We start from the raw sequence: 16,590 nt of genomic DNA, 5'->3' as shown, positions 1-16,590 counted from the left end.
GCCGGAGTTAAGGAAGAACCACCCGCAACGGGGACGGGGGCTCGCCGGAGAGGTACCCTACTATCTACCTTAGGGTTCAGTGTGGGGGCGGGGGCCCTAGAGGGCTGGCCGGGGCAGCGGCGGACCGGCAGTGGGGAGTTGTTTCGGGGCGGCCAGGCGGCGCTGGGGCCGGCGGTTCGGCCGATGGTGGCTGGCGGCTCAGGGGGGTGCAGGTTGAAGATGAACTGCAGGCCCTCCCTAAACTACATGTCAAGTGGCTCTCTGCTACCATTGCATTTAGTTTCGATAGTAACATTCAGATTCCACAGTAAATTTCAGTTTCGACAGTTAAGTTCAGAGTCAACAGTTTTTACCTCATCTGTTGTAGTCAGGTGGTTTTTAGTGATGTAAATTTTACATCTATTTTACATCATCTATTGGAGATGCTACTAGAATCACACTTGAGATTGACGATGTCTGTCTTGTGATGCTTTAGCCTTGATATCTTACGGTTCACCGGAGCTGCTCCAATGACAGAACGATCCATCACAACAGAGCAGTGCCCTGGACGCTGTCTACAGATTCCTCAGATCTTCCTCCACACCTCCGACAGCCACCTCTGCCTCAACTGCTTCAGCGACCAACCCAATGATGCTGAGGTCGACACGACTATCGCTAAGAGGTTGTAAACTTGTTGCATCACTTATTACTATACATTCATGTTGATCCATTAGGGCTATTTTGGTTCAACGGAAAAACATAGCAATAGGGAATTTTCCAATGGCACTCTACTATTCAATTATTCATGCATCTTGTTGAAAGGAATGAAGCAAAACATCCACCTAGACCTACTTTTCAAAATCCTATGCATGAAAACAAGACCAAGTGTATTAGTGGCAGAATAACATTCTAACTGTACACGCTTTCATATGGTTTTGCGTTATTTTGACCATGTTTCTTTGCATTCCTCTGCTCTTCCAATTCCTGTAAACCAAACACCCAAGTTGACAGAAATCATGTGTTTACAAATGCTATGTTTACCATGTGCATTCCTATCCTATTCCGGTGTTTTTCCTATCCCTGCATTTTTAGAATCATGCAAGTCAAATGAGCCCTTACAGAATTACTTTAGTTACAGGTAGGTATCGAAGGGAACTTTGTGTGGTTTGTCCTGCTCCTGCCGCGACGTCGACCACCTCACCTGAGCTGCTCCATCGACAGAAGCATCCACCAAACCAGACATAACGACACCTGACCATCTTTCGCTACCTCAGATCTCCTTCCCTGCTGCTGGCACCCACCGCAACGGCATCACCATCATCGACTCAGCAGATGAACCTGAGGAATACACGGGTCCACAAGAGAGGTCGCACTCTTTTGTTTCTGCTTATGTTATGCATTGCTTAAAATTACCTACTACTTTATCGTCCCGTTCACCTCTTGGACTCCAAGTCAGGTCCAAATTAATGTTCAAACTTGAGTTCTAAATTAGTTGTGGGGCACATATCAAGGCAGCAATGAATAGTATTTCTGTCTAATATCTGGTTCACCTAGGATATGCCTATGTTGTTCATCTTGGGTGGGAAACAAATAGTAAAGCAATCATCATCTGTCTTTTTATTAAATTAAAGCAATCATCAGCCTGCTATCATTATTTTTGGATCCATCCACTGGTTGTTACCATCACTCTAAATTTCTGCATGCTCTCCTTACATAATCTCACCATATTTTTTTGTATGCATGTCAGATATTGTACACAGTCATGCTGAACATGTAGAGAAAAAGAGAAGAGTTTTGCGCGGCAATACAATGTCATGCAGACATCGCTCCATGGTGGGTTCAATGGCAAACCCTCCCCACCCCTCTCCAGATTGTAATCCAGAGGAAGATATCTGTTCTGAGGCGGTTCAGATGCCGCTGACCACTCCTATTTACCCCCTGAGGTGTTTTCTCTACCTTGGCATTATGATGTTAGTCATATCATGCATATGTTGCCTTGCAGTGCCTACTTTTGATATCATATATGTCATCTGCTTAGTTTAGACATATTCTATAATGCCACCTGTTTAGTTTCTATATCATATATGGGAATTATGCAGTCTTATGTCTTTTAGCCAGCCATAATATATGTGAAATGTGCAATGTCATCCTGTTTAACCAGGCATCATATATTCGAATGATATCTTGCCCATATTTTTCTTCATTACATTTCCATTTGTCGACAATGTTTGTACATTAAACTACTCTTCCTGTGAATCAGCCATTTGGGTGAGAGATGGAAAATCTGGAATGAAAACAAGGCCTTCAGAGCAGACAGTGCTACCTGTCGAAGCAGATCCCTTGTTGGGTCCCGATAGCTCCTCAGAGAAGGATTCAGAGACAGATGACCGGTTCTATTCCCCCACCGAGGTGTATGCTCTAACTTGGCACGGTTATACTACTCATATCATGCATATGGTGTCTTGCATTGCATAGTTTAGACATCATATACACAATATTCAACACCATGTTCTTAGTTCAGACATCATATAGAATGCCCTCTGTTTAGCATATAAATCACATATGTGAATTAAATGATGCGATCCTGATTACTTAGATAACATGTAGGTGAATTATGCCATGCGATCCTGTTTAGTTATTCATCATATCTTTGAATTATGTTATGCTATGCTATCCAGTTTAGATAGACATCATATATGTGAAATTATGTCATGCTATCCGTTTTAGTTAAACAATATACATGTCAACTATTTCATGCCCTCTTTTTTCCACACTATTTATTGCATCTGTCTCTCATACAATGTATGTACATTCAACTATGTTTCCTGTTTATCAGCCATTTGAATTGGAGCGGGTGATGCCAGTATCTAGCGGACTAAAAACACGGTCTTCAAATAAAACAGTGCTACCTCTTGGTGGAGATAGCACCCCGGTTGTACATGCACGAGAACCAGCCCTACCACACATAACCCAAACTCTCGCAGATTGTACCCCTACTGCGATGGACAGAGAACTAGCTTCACCCAGTCTAACCCCAACCCCAGTAGATAGTAACCCAGTTCCTGTTGACACAACACCATCTCCACCACAGAGCTCCCAAACAAGAGCAGTTAGTAAGGCAGCTCCAGTGCCCAAAGGGCCAGTACTACCACGGCGAACCCCAACTCCGCCAGCTAGTATGTCTGTTCCTGTGGAGGAAGCACAACCAGCTAGTCATAGTTTAGCATCTATCGCATTTGATGTTGTTAAATCATATGTGCGTATCTTCCCATCTTGGAAATATTATACCGAAGATGAAGGAAAATGCCAGTTGCAGGTGTTTGTCCAGGAGTTATGTGTAAGTAATGTTATTCATGGCAATTACTTTGCTTTGTCCCATACATCCTACCTCCATGATGGTTATAATATAGCAAATTTTCCCATTTTTCTCTATAGAGAAGGACCGATTTGGAAACTCAGGATAAGGTAACCTGTGCTAATACCTCTGCTATCTTCTAGAATGCTTGGTGGTAGTACCGAAATTACCTGAAGAAAACGTACTTCACCGGCAAAGAAACTCATCAAATTCCCTTACGTTCTCCTGAGACACATTTACTGGATGATGACTGGGAACGCCTTGTGCTGTACTGGTCTCGAACCAAGAATGTGGTAAGGTCTATGAGCTCATTTCCTATTTTTAAGTACTATATTCTTGCATCTTATTGTACTCTGTTCATGTAGAACAAGTGCCTAAACCTGAAGAACAACTGTTCTAATTTAAGATTCTATTCCTATCATAGTTCAAAAAAGCGCTAGGCATTAATTGTGCATTTTGCCACCGCCTTGCGCTTTACTGACCAAAGTGCATGCTTATGCGCAGTTATGCATAGATTAAGCATAGTTATGCGCAATGTGTTTTGCCAATGCCTAGAGCCCAGGCGCGCTTAAGCGCTCGCGTAGGCGCGCCTTTTTTAACTATGATTGCTATCTGATAACCCGCAAGTATACGGGATAGTTGTAGCCTCTTTCGATAAGTAAGAGTGTCGAACCGAACGAGGAGATAAAGGTAGAACAAATACTCTCTCAAGTCCTATCGGCCACTGATACGACTCTACGCACGCTTGACGTTTGCTTTACCTAGAACAAGTATGAAACTAGAAGTATTTTGTAGGTGTGATAGGATAGGTTTGCAAGATAATAAAGAACACGCAAATAAAAGCTAGGGTCTGTTTAGATAAAGAAGCAATAAAGTAAGTATTAGTAGAGAGCTTTTTATCACGAGAAAGTTATTTGTCCAAGGCAATCGACAACTAGACCGGTAATCACTATTGCAATTTTATTTGAGGGAGAGGCATATGCTAACATACTTTCTCTTCTTGAATCATATGCACTTATGATTGGAACTCTAGCAAGCAATCCGCAACTACTAAAGATTCATTAAGGTAAAACCCAACCATATTAAAGCATCAAGTCCCCTTTATCCCATACGCAACAACCCCCTTACTCGGGTTTGTGTTTCAGTCACTCACGCAACCCACTATAAGAGAATCATGAATGCATTGCAACACCCTACAGCGGGAATCCCTCACGCTTGCGCGACACGGAGGGCACCATAGGACGGCACCAATAATAAAACATGCAACTCAAACCAATCACGATCATCAATTAACCCATAGGACAAAAAGGATCTACTCAAACATCATAAGATAGCCATACATCATTGGGAAATAATATATAGCATTGAGCACCATGTTTAAGTAGAGATTACAGCGGGTAAGAGAGAGGTTACACCGCTGCATAGAGGGAGGAAGAGTTGGTGATGAAGGCGGTGAAGTTGTTGGTGAAGATCGCGGTGATGATGATGGCCTCCGGCAGCGCTCCGGCGCCACCGAAAGCAAGGGGGAGAGAGCCCCCCCCTTCTTCTTCTTCTTCCTTGACCTCCTCCCTAGATGGGAGAAGGGTTTCCCCTCTGGTCCTTGGCTCCCATGGCTTGGGAGGGGCGAGAGCCCCTCCGAGATTGGATCTATCTCTCTGTTTCTGCCTTCCCAGATTCTAACCCTTCACCGTTTCTTTAATATCCAGAGATCCGTAACTCCGATTGGGGTGAATCTTTCGCCCAGATTTTTCTCATAAAATTAGCTTTCTTGCAGAAAAGGAAGAGCGTAAACTGCCTTACGGGGGGCCCAGGAGAGTCCAGGGCGCACCTGCCTCCCTGGGGCGCCCCCTATCTCCTGGCCCCCTCGGGCACCGTCTCGCGTTGATTTTACTTCCCAAAAATCATAAATATTCCAAAATAATTCTCTGTCCGTTTTTATCCCGTTTGGACTCCGTTTGATATGGGTTTTCTGCGAAACATAAAACATGCAACAAACAGGAACTGGCACTGGGCACTGGATCAATATGTTAGTCCCAAAAATAGTATAAAAAGTTGCCAAAAGTATATGAAAGTTGAATAATATTGGCATGCATACTTCTTTGCTCTTGTATCACTGTATTTACTCATACAAACTTATTTTTAAATTGAAGGATCCAATCGAAACTCCAATGGCACAACAGGTATGTTCACGCATGTTTCTTTAACAGGTTTGGTCTTATCAATAGCTTTGTTGATTTCAATTTCAATTGTGTATACACTTGTCTTCTCATATCATGCACATTACTAGCATCACAACAGAGCCAATAGTGTCGTTGTACATGTAGACCCGTGGTACCCATCTGAAATCTTGTTGTGTCGTGTTGTTTCCCAAGCTTTGTATTCTTTCACTGCTGCTTTGTCTTGAACTGATATAATTTGAACCGTGTCTCTATTTTGATTTGGCAAGACAATGCGGTGACCATAGGACATAGATATATGTTTGTTTGATGCTTTTATTATGTACTAGTACTTGGCAATAGAAGACTTGGTAGTTTAATCCTGTCCACCTTACTAATGAGCTGGTTCACCGAAATGAGTTTCATATACTAGTACATGCTAAACCTGTTATGTGTCTTCGTGTTTCTTATTTTAGAATGCTGACAGAATATTGGGGAAGAGTGCCTTATTAAGCAATGGTAAAGGAAGTAATGCAGATAAGGTTCAGGATAGTGAGACATCCTCGTTGGTCTCCAACAAAGCTGATAAAATAGCTAAGGAAGACTATTTTGAAGACAGTGAGACAACCCCAAAGTCTTGTTTTGGTTTAGGGTTCGAGTTACTGGCCACTACCACTTGCACAAGCTATTCAAACTCACTGTCTGAATCAGTTCGGTTTCTTGAGTCTCAACTACAAGCTGAAAGACATCATTCAGCTGTGCTGCGACAAGAAGCAGAAGGACCGTGGAAGTCCCTCGAGCATTGAGATGCATACTTTCTAGTGCAACAGCAAGCATTGGAGGATTTTAGCGCCAAATAGGACAAAGCTAATAAGCTTGTTAAGCTTATTGCCAGCATGGTGGATACCCAGGATAACGCTTCTTGAGCTCTTCTGAAGTTGTTTTAGTTATGCTCTTGTTTTGCTACCGCGTTTATTTGCACTGGTGGCCAATTTTGATGGCCAGTGTATGTAATATGCTGCTTTGTTCCCTATATTTGCACTGGTGGCGAACTTTGATGCCCAGTGGATGTAATATGTGTAATAGCGGTAATAGGCTAGCATTAATTGCTTGCTTATTTATTTCCTTATTGTCTTGTTTAGTCGTTTGCTTGTAGTCACTGCAGTTCTTTTTCTGTGTTTTTCTAGTGGCCACAATAACCTATTTTTGGTAACTAGGCCAAAATAATCATGGCAACACACGGACAGTTGTAACCATGGGCCTCCTGCGGGCCGTATGATCCATTGGCCTTCTATGGGCCGTAGGATCCATTGGCCTTCTATACGGGCCGTAGGATCCATGGGCCTTCTACGGGCCGTAAGATTCATGGGCCTTCTATGGGTCGTACGATCCATGGGCCTTCTACCGGTCGTACGATCCATGGGCCTTTTACGGGCCATAGGATCCGTGGGCCTTCTACGGGGCATATCATCATTTCGCCAATCATGGGTCGTACTATTCATGGACCATAACGGGCCGTTAATAGGCCGTATTTGATAACTCTATGAAAACAGCCCAACAGGTTTTTTACATGAAAACGGCCCAGCGTATTAACGGGCCACAAACGGGCTGACTATAACGATGGGCTAAATTTGGCCCACAAGAAGAAAATGACAGTAATGGGTCATACGTAACCAAATGTTGGAAATGAGGCCAAGAATAAATGGGCCCTGAGAAGGCCGAAAGATAACTTGGGCTGGAAACGGCCCAATGGAATAATGGGCCGTTAATGGGTATAAAGTGATACACTGTTCATTACGTGCCAGTTTCACCACGGGCCGTTAATAGGCCAAGAGTTACAAAGGGCCTCATATGGACCGAAGACGTCATGGGACATACATGGGCTGAAAGTTAAAACGGGCTGGAATCATATTGGACGACCCAGATGACGCTACTGGGCCTAATTCAGAGAGGTCATAAAGGGCCCTAGGTTAGCGGGTTGTAAATGGGCTATATGCGAACATGCCGTTAACAGGCTTTCCGTGGGCCGGCCCGCCACCTTTTGACCAAGTCAAATGGGCTGGCCTTTTCACAGGAATGGGCCTCTGTTGGGGCCATGCCATGTGTTGATGTATCATAGGCGCCATGTGTCCAATGAGTGGATGACAACTATCCCAACGGCGAGCCGACACGTGTTTCCTCCAGCCAATGATGATTTTACACGTGGAAAATCCCCATTGGTCAGGGCTGTTAACGAGTTATCGGATCCAAAACCAGACCCGGTAGCTTAACGGCGTTCCGTTACGGTGGATGCCACGTGTCGGTCACCCTTGACGAAAGCACTTCTGTGATGCGCGATTTATCGTCATGGAAGTGGACACTTCCGTGATGATAATCTTAGTAATGTCATGGAACACTTCTATGACAGCACAGATATGACTATCTTGATTCTGTCATAAAATCGTCATGGATGTACATGCATGACAGAAAATGTGACCTACTACGACAAACACGTATCATCACGGAATTGTATTTTTTTGTAGTGTGGTGGAGTGGTTGGTGAGGTGGTTTGTTCTCCGCAAGTCCCGGCAGGCCCTACCGGGATGCCTTGGTCATCTTCTTCTGTTCTTCCGGGGAAACTTCCCTCCGGGAGGGGGAAATCGAAGCCATCGTCATCACCAACGATCCTCTCATCGAGAGGGGTTCAATATCCATCAACATATTCACCAGCACCATCTCCTCTCAAACCCTAGTTCATCTCTTGTATCTGATCTCTGTCTCAAAACCACAGATTGGTACCTATGGGTTGCTAGTAGTGTTGATTACTCCTTGTAGTTGATGCTAGTCGGTTTATTCGGTGGAATATCATATGTTGTAGGATCGAAAATAGGTCTAGAGGGCGTGATTAGACTACGTGACCAAATAAAAATCTAGCCTTTTCCCAATTTTAAGTCTTGGCGGATTTTAGCAACTTGGCACAAGTCAAGCAATCAACCTACACATGCAATTCTAAGAGTGTAGCAGAGGAAAGTCAAACATTGCATATGAAGGTAAAGAGAAGGGTTTGGAGTAGGCAAATGCAATGTAGACACGGAGATTTTTGGCGTGGTTCCGATAGGTGTTTCTATCGTACATCCACGTTGATGGAGACTTCAACCCATGAAGGGTAACGGTTGCGCGAGTCCACGGAGGGCTCCACCCACAAAGGGTCCACAAAGTAGCAACCTTGTCTATCCCACCATGGTCATCGCCCACGAAGGACTTACCTCACTTGGGTAGATCTTCATGAAGTAGGCGATCTCCTTGCCCTTACATACTCCTTGGTTCAACTCCACAATCTTGGTGGAGGCTCCCAAGTGACACCTAACCAATCTAGGAGGCACCACTCTCCAAAAGGTAATGGATGGTTTGTTAATGATGAACTCCTTGCTCTTGTGCTTCAAATGATAGTCTCCCCAACACTCGACTCTCTCACACAGATTTGGCTATGGTGGAAATATGATTTGAGTGGAAAGCAACTTGGAGAAGGCTAGAGATCAAGATTCTTGTGGTTGGAATTGAATGTGTTGGTCCCAACACATGAGTAGGTGGTTCTCTCTCTGAAAATGAGTAGTGGAAGTGTAGGCACGTTCTGATGGCTCTCTCACAAACGGAGAAGGGGGTGGAGGGCTATATAGAGCCTCCACACAAAATCTAACCGTTACACACATTTGAACCAACTCGGTCAGACCGAATAGAAGAGCTGGTGAGACTGATTTAGTTCAAAATGTGAGCGTTAGGAAACTCGGTGGGACCGATGTGCTAGGGCTAGGGCAAAACCTCATCTCGGTGAGACCGATCACATCAACTCGGTGAGATCGATTTCAGTGATGAGCAAACAGAGACTTGGCCAAGCAAACTTGATGGGACCGATCGCTCATTTCAGTGAGACCGAAATGTTACGAAAAGGAAACAAAGAGTTTGCAATCCGAACTTGGTGGGACCAATTGCTCATTTCTGTTAGACCAAAATGTTACGAAGGGAAACAAGGAGTTTGCAAAGCCATCTCGGTGAGACAGAGAGCCGTATCAGTTTGACTGAATTGATTAGGGTTTCTGGCTATGGCTATGTCAAATGAACTTGGTGGCGCCGGATAGATCAAATCGAGGGGGCCGAGTTTGACTTTAGGTTTTGGACATATGTGGAAATGGGAAAGTGGCTGAGGGTTTTTGAGCAATATCACTAAGCACTTTGAGCAAGTAGACCATTAAGCAACACATCATCCCCTTTTAATAGTATTGGCTTTCCTATGGACTCAATGTGATCTTGGACCACTAAAATGGAAATGAAGAGTCTTGAGCCTTTGCCAATCTTTGTCCTTAGCATTTTGAGCGGTCCACATCTCTAGTCCATGCCATGCCAATCATTAAACTTTCTGAAATATTTAACTTGAATGGATATTAGTTCAATGAGCTATATGTTGTTATGAATTACCAAAACCACCCGGGGATTAGTTGTACTTTCATATGTTCAGATCCTTAATCATAATTAATACTCCTCTGATTATGAACATGAATACGCTTTGTGAGTAGTTCTGTCTGTTCCTGAGGACATGTGGAGAAGTCTTGTTATAAGTAATCATGTGAATTTGGTATTCGTTCAATATTTTGATAAGATGTATGTTGTCCTTCCTCTAGTGGTGTTATGTGAACGTCGACTACATAACACTTCACCATGATTTGGGCCTAGGGGAAGGCATTGGGGAGTAATAAGTAGATGATGGGTTGCTAGAGTGACAGAAGCTTAAACCCTAGTTTATGCGTTGCTTCGTAAGGGGCTGATTTGGATCCATATGTTTCATGCTATGGTTAGATTTATCTTAATTCTTCTTTCATAGTTGTGGATGCTTGCGATAGAGGTTAACCGTAAGTGGAAGGTTTGTCCAAGGAAGGGTAGCACCCAAGCACCAGTCCACCCACATATCAAATTATCAAAGTAACGAATGCGAATGATATGAGGATGATGAAAACTAGCTTGAAAGTTATTCCCATGTGTCCTGGGGAGCGCTTTGCTTTATATAAGAGTTCATCCAGGCTTGTCCTTTGCTACAAAAAGGATTGGTCCACCTTGCTGCACCTTAGTTACTTTTGTTACTTGTTACCCATTACGAATTATCTTATCACAAAACAATTTGTTACCGTAATTTCAGTGCTTGCAGAGAATACCTTGCTGAAAACCGCTTGTCATTTCCTTCTGCTCATCATTGGGTTCGACACTCTTACTTATCGAAAGGACTACGATAGATACCCTATACTGGTGGGTCATCAATAAGCCATGGAGAAGTTAGAGTACAGTAGTTATAATGCAAAAATAAAATACGAATGGGTTTACAACAGTACTTAAAGTGGTGATTTGCTTTATTATACTAACAGATCTCACAAGGGTTTTGTTAAGTTTTGTGTGATTCAAGTTTTCAAGTTTTGGGTGAGATCATGATGGATGAACGAATAAGGAGTGGTAAGAGCCTAACCTTGGGGATGCCCGAGGCACCCCAAGGTAATATTCAAGGACTCTCAAGCAACAAATCTTGGGGATGCCCCGGAAGGCATCCCCTCTTTCTTCTAACGACCATCGATAACTCTACTTGGAGCTATATTTTTATTCGTCACATGATATGTGTAAATCTTGGAGCATCGTGTGCTTTTTATTTTTCTTTTAATAATGCAACATGCTGGTATGAGATAGTCCTTGGTTGATTTATAGAATGCTCTTTGCACTTCACTTATATCTTTTGAGTATGGCTTTATAGAATGCTTCATGTGGTTCACTTATATCATTTGAAGTTTGGATTACCTATATCTCTTCACATAGAAAACCACCATTTTTAGAATGCTCTATTTGCTTCACTTATTTGTTAGAGCGTGGGAAAATCTTTTGTAGAAAGAATTAAACTCGCTTGCTTCGCTTATATCTATTTAGAGAGTCATCAGGAATTGGTCATTCACATGGTTAGTCATAAAATCCTACATAAAAACTTGTAGATCACTGAATATGGTATGTTTGTTTCCTTGCAATAGTTTTGCGATATAAACATGGTGAAATTAGAGTCATGCTAGTGAGCAATTGTGGATTGGTAGAAATACTTGTGTTAAGGTTTGTGATTCCCTAAGCATGCATGTATGGTGAACCGTTATGTGATGAAGTCAGAGCATGGTTTATTTTCTGATGGTCTTCCTTATGAGTGGAGGTCGGGGACGAGCGATGGTCTTTTCCTACCAATCTATCCCCCTAGGAGCATGCATATTAGTACTTTGTTTTGATAGCTACTAAACTTTGCACATGATGGGTTGCCTTTTAACGTTGCACATGATGATTTTGATGAATATAATATGCACGTTTTTCTGCTCCTAGTTGCAATTATTATGAGAGGAACTATATCTCCACCTCTTTTTCAACACGATAAAATTGCAAGAAACTGCTTATACTATGCATTGGACTTTACTTGATGTGCATGGATTATTCCTTTATAACATGCTGATGCATAGAAGAGAGTTAGACTTTGTCATTGCATGATATATGTTGCTTTGTGCTCACTACTAAATGCCAAATAAGTGTTAATTAAAATTGGCTTTGATATACCTTGGGATCTGGCTGGATCCATTACTTGAGCACTTTATGTCTAGCTTAATGCCTTTAAAGAAAGCGCTGCCAGGAAGACAACCCGGAAGTTTTAGAGAGTCATTTACTTCTGGTGAGTGCTTTTATAAAGTTTAAAAACAAAAAATATAGCGGGGAACCTAAAAACTTTTTCAAAAAGAGAAGCGATTGAATGGTGATGCATTGGAGAAGTGATGGTTGACCATGAAAACTTGTGTTCATGCTCATGGAAACAATGTAAACTTTTCATGAAGATTCTGACAATAATAATTATCCTCTCGTACAAATCCTTTTTATTATAAAAATTTTGTGTCAAGATTTGCCTTTAGGATGATTATATTGCTTGTTATGTGCGGTGTAAAAACAGAAACTTTGGCCATAGCACATGAATTTTCATTTTTTACTCGGACGTCAAACGTTTCTGAAACATTTTTCATATTACTGCTATACAAATTGTTTATGTTGTCCTAATTTTTCAGAATTTTTGGAGTTACATAGGTATGGTGATTGTTCAGATTACTACATATTGTCTTGTTTAAGACATATTCTGTTTTTAACGCATTGTTTTGCTTTTTTTGATGAAACTATCAATTGTATCGGTGGTATAAGCCATGGAGAAGTTATAATACAGTATCTACAATGAAAAAAACAAACTATGAATGGGTTTGAAATATTAATTAAATTAGTGATTTGCATTATTATACTAACGGATCTCATGAGGTTTCTATTGAGTTTTGTGTGGATGAAGTGATCAAAGATCGAGGAGGTCTCGATATGAGGAGAAGGAGGAGAGGCAAGAGCTCAAGCTTTTGGCTGCCCAAGGCACTCCAAGTAAGTATCCAAGGATACTCAAGCGTCTAAGCTTGGGTATGCCCTGGAAGGCATCCCATCTTTCTTCCACAAGTACCGATACGTTTTCGTCTTTGTTTCATTCACATGATATGTGTAAATCTTGGAGCGTCTTTTGTGCTTAGTTTTCAGTTTACTTTTATGCACCATGGTTGTATGACATAGTCCATGGTTTATTTGTAGAATGCTCATTGCACTTCACTTATATCTTTTGAGTATGGCTTTATAGAATGCTTCATGATCTTCACTTATACTATTTGAAGTTTGGATTGCCTGTTTCTCTTCACATAGAAAACCATTATTTGTAGAATGCTCCTTTGCTTCACATATATTTTTTATAGTATGGTCTTTTGTAGAAACAATTAAACTTTCATACTTCACTTATACCTATTTAGAGAGTCAACAGGAATTGGTCATTTGCATGGTTAGTCATACAATCCTACATAAAACTTGTGGATCACTGATTACGATATGTTTGATTCCTTGCAATAGTTTTGAGATATATAGATGATAATATATGGGAGGTACTAGTAGATGATCGTGTTTAGTAAGATATTGGTGTTATGGTTTGTGATTCCCGAAGCATGCACGTATAGTCTCCTATTATGCTGGGAAGTTGAATCACAATTTATCCTTGATTTTCTATATTTGTGTGAAGGTCGGGGGCGTGCAATGGTTAACTCCTACCAACCTCCCCCCAGGGGCATGCACAGTAGTACTTCATTTGAGGGCTAATAAACTTTTGCAATAAGTATTTGAGTTCTTTATGATTAATGTGAGTCCATGGATTATACGCACTCTTACCTTTCCGCAATTTGCTAGCCTCTACGGTACTGTGCATTGCCCTTTCTCACCACGAGACATGGTGCAAACTTCGCCGGTGCATCCAAACCGCTGTAGGGGAACGCAGCAGAAAACAAAAAATTTCCAACCTACGCACCAGCCCAGGACCACTATGGAGACTGCATACATGGTTTGATCCTTTTCGTTACCTACTCGTAGTGCAGCGGGAAGTAGAGTCGATGACGATCGGCGGTGCCGATCCTCGCAGCTAGGATTTACAACCTCCAAACCGCGAGGATGTATACCCTCATCTACTCCTCAGACAGCCCTCCGGGAGGCGGTCGAACAGCCCCCCCGGACGGTGTCGCGGATAGCCCTTCGGGAGGACCTTCGAAACTCGAACGGTCACTCGGACAGCCCTTCGGGAGGACCTTCAAAACTCGGACGGTCACACGGATAGCCCTTTGGGAGGCACTCACGAACTAAGACCAAAACTACGATATCTCTACAGAGTTGCACACATACGTGTCATCTCTCCGGCAGGGCTTCGCCGTCTAGAACTAGTTCCTGCCGGAACCCAGAAAGCCTTTCGGCTCTACGAAACTATTTCGCTGGGAGGGAGAGAAGAAGCCAGATCATTGCATGGCACTTGTATGAGAGCAAAGGGATGAGTGTGGAGGGCTGCCCCTCCACCTCTATTTATAGGAAATCCCAAGGGGTAGGGTAGTTTAACACAAAAACCCAAAATGCACATGAATGAATTCCTTCCTCAAGGGCATAAGAGTAAAAATCAAGGAACAAGAGGGGCTCCGAGGTGGAGCCCCAAGTGTGGCCGGCCACACCCCTTGGGGCCCCCCATGAGGGCCTCCCAATCCATCCATGTCATCCCTAGATCTTTTGGAAAGATCCCTTTTAGATATTTTCCCAAAAAGCAACCAATCAATGCATTTCACTATTCACGATGACATTTTTCAGCGTCCGTTCGAATTGAAAATATTTATGTGGGCTTAGAACATTTCGAGTACCCACCAAAATTATTTTCAACATGTTCTGAAATAATTCTGATTTAGTGATTTTCATCTGCAAAAAGCATCTGAAGTGGTTCCGGCAGCTCCGGAGCTTATCCGGTTATTATCCCGGAAAATTCCAGAAAGCTTCCAGAATGATTATGGCACCCTCCAAGAATTATCAGGCATGTGCCGAAACCAATTTAACTTAATGGTATCCCCTGAAACAACTTTTCAGTTTCATCGAAACTCATCCGATGACCTCTCTGTGCGGAACCTTTTCCGCTGTCCAAAACTTTTCCGGTGTCCGAAACTTTTTCGGTGATTTTCTCTCAGACTCCTTGTCTAGTATTCAACATATATGTGACCCTTAAGCTTGTGACCCTATAGGTTCGGTGAAGTATAGACATGACCCGGAACCCCTTCCGATCAATGATCGACATCGGAGCCGTGGACACCCATATTGACCCCTATACCCACACGAATGAATATTCGAGTGAACCTCGAGTTGCCGTGTGCTATTCCTGTTGCTTCGCGATATTTTACAAATACCCGAGGTGAGACATGTTGGCATTCCCGTGGATCAACAACTTGTCCACTATGCTAGTTACCTCGTTACTGGTATTGTTCTCTTTTCTCGTTTACGTGTTCCGGCATCCCTGTGATCAAATCACTCTGTGTCTGGCCAGACGATGATGGATACTGTCGGTGTCAAAACCGGCGGATCTCGGGTAGGGGGTCCCGAACTATGCGTCTAGGCGGATGGTAACAGGAGACAAGGGACACGATGTTTTTACCAGGTTCGGGCCCTCTCGATGGAGGTAAAACCCTACTCCTGCTTGATTGATATTGATGATATGGGTAGTACAAGAGTAGATCTACCATGAGATCAGAGAGGCTAAACTCTAGAAGCTAGCCTATGGTATGATTGTTGTTCGTCCTACGGACTAAAACCCTCCGGTTTATATAGGTACCGAAGAGGGTTAGGGTTACACAGAGTCAGTTACAATAGTAGGAGATCTACATATCTGTATCACCAAGCTTGCCTTCCACGCCAAGGAAAGTCCCATCCGGACACGGGACGAAGTCTTCAATCTTGTATCTTCATAGTCCAGGAGTCTGGCCAAAGGCTATAGACCGGCAATCCGGACACGCCCTAATCCAGGACTCCCTCAGTAGCCCCTGAACCAGGCTTCAATGACGACGAGTCGGGCGCGCATATTGTCTTCGGCATTGCAAGGCGGGTTCCTCCTCCAAATACTTCATAGAAGATTTTGAACACAAGGATAGTGTCCGGCTCTGCAAAATAAGTTCCACATACCACTGTAGAGAGAATAATATTTACACAAGTTCAATTTGCTGACGTACTTCATGGTATGACATCACACCATGGCCAAGCCTTTATTTGAATCGTTTTTACTGTCCCACCTCAGCGCGTTTAGCAAGGCGGTTTCCTTGGCACGTCTTGTCAAAGCAGAGATCATGTCCCTTATTCCAGGGTTCTTATCAACACGGGCGTGGGTAACCCAACTGCGCCATTGATTACGGCGCTTGGGAGATAAGCGAGTTTTACCAGGCTGGTGGGGACGCATAGTTTCGTCCGTCCATATAAGGGGATAAGGATCCACTTTTTCACACACGCCTTCTTCCTCCTTTGCTCATCCATTTCCGCGCACTCGAGCTCCAGCGCCCAAGTCCGCACATCTCGCCTCAACCTTCCCCAGCCATGTATGGAGGGCGAGGCAAGTGGATGGTCTCCTCCGTCACGGAGGGGCACATCAAAAAGTTGCGGAAGGCCGGATACTTGTCCAGCGACATCGCGCATCGGCTCCCCGACAAGGGGCAG

The sequence above is a fragment of the Triticum dicoccoides genome, chromosome 2B (assembly GCF_002162155.2).
Source record: "Triticum dicoccoides isolate Atlit2015 ecotype Zavitan chromosome 2B, WEW_v2.0, whole genome shotgun sequence".
NCBI classification, from domain to species: domain Eukaryota; kingdom Viridiplantae; phylum Streptophyta; class Magnoliopsida; order Poales; family Poaceae; genus Triticum; species Triticum dicoccoides.
Note: the sequence above shows the minus strand (reverse complement) of the source record.